Source organism: Pteropus alecto, unplaced genomic scaffold, assembly GCF_000325575.1.
Source record: "Pteropus alecto unplaced genomic scaffold, ASM32557v1 scaffold23, whole genome shotgun sequence".
Lineage (NCBI taxonomy): Eukaryota > Metazoa > Chordata > Mammalia > Chiroptera > Pteropodidae > Pteropus > Pteropus alecto.
In genome coordinates this window covers 1,250,964-1,251,937 of record NW_006435837.1, presented here as the reverse complement: position 1 = coordinate 1,251,937, position 974 = coordinate 1,250,964, and the positions used below count along the sequence as shown (strand labels likewise).

The window sequence follows — 974 nt, the reverse complement described above, 5'->3', positions numbered from 1 at the left end:
AAAGTCTTCAGCATGTGATAAGACAGGGTATTTGTATGGAAAAACCACTGGAAGAAGCTTGGGTGGGTCTGGAAGTTAGGTAAAGTAGGCTCTCAGAGAATCATCAGAGCAGGGTGACAAGTGTTAGTCAGGTTGATGGAGACTGAGATGTGGCAGTTGCCTGCTTCTGCACGCTGGGTCAGGGGAGAGATAAACAAAGAAAAATTTTATTGTCTACGGCCATGCCACCCCGAATGTGCCCGATCTCATCTGATCTTGGAAGCTAAGCAGGGTCGGGCCTGGTTAGTACTTGGATGGGAGACCACCTAGGAATACCAGGTGCTGCAGGTGTTAAAAAAACAGAAAAAGAAAAAAATTAGTTTGCCAGCACTTCTGTCTGGGGAAAAGCTGCCCCTCTAGCCCTCACCCTGAAACCAGAATAGTGAGTTCCTCCCCATGTGCCCCGGCACCTTTCGAGCTGCTGCCCCAGCACTGAAGCTTGGAGTAAGTGAGTTCGTCAGCGAGTAAGTCCATGTATGGGCCTCTTAAGAGGAAAACCTCAGACTCCAACAGCCCTTTGTCTAACTTGGCCACAATCTCCCCTGGTTTTCACAGCCAGAAGTTGTGGGGACTTCTCTTCCTGGCAGCGATGCTTCAGTCTAGGGAGCCCAGTTTGGGGCTGTGACCCCTTGCTCCTGAGGTGGGGGGGAACCTCTGTAGCCCAGATAGTCTCCTGATTCTCAACCGCCACACATAGGTGTGGGACCAGTCTGTTATGAGTCTCTGCCCCTCCTACCAGTCTCAATGTAGCTTCTACTGTATGTCCTTAGTTATAGGAATTCTGTTTGGCTCAACTTCAGGCAATTCTCATTGATGGTTGTTCTGTAGGTAAGTTGTAATTTTGAAGTGGTCGTGAGAGGAAGCCAGCACAGCATCTATCTACTCATCCACCTTGGCTGGAACTCTCTCAGTATGAACTTCTTTTATGGGGTTAT

The 974-nt window shown here is 49.1% G+C and overlaps 1 pseudogene; it reads left to right on the top strand.

The window, feature by feature from the left end:
* Nucleotides 1-211: 211 nt before the first annotated feature.
* LOC112479566 lies at nucleotides 212-330 on the top strand (annotated as a pseudogene).
* The last annotated feature ends 644 nt before the right edge of the window (nucleotides 331-974 follow it).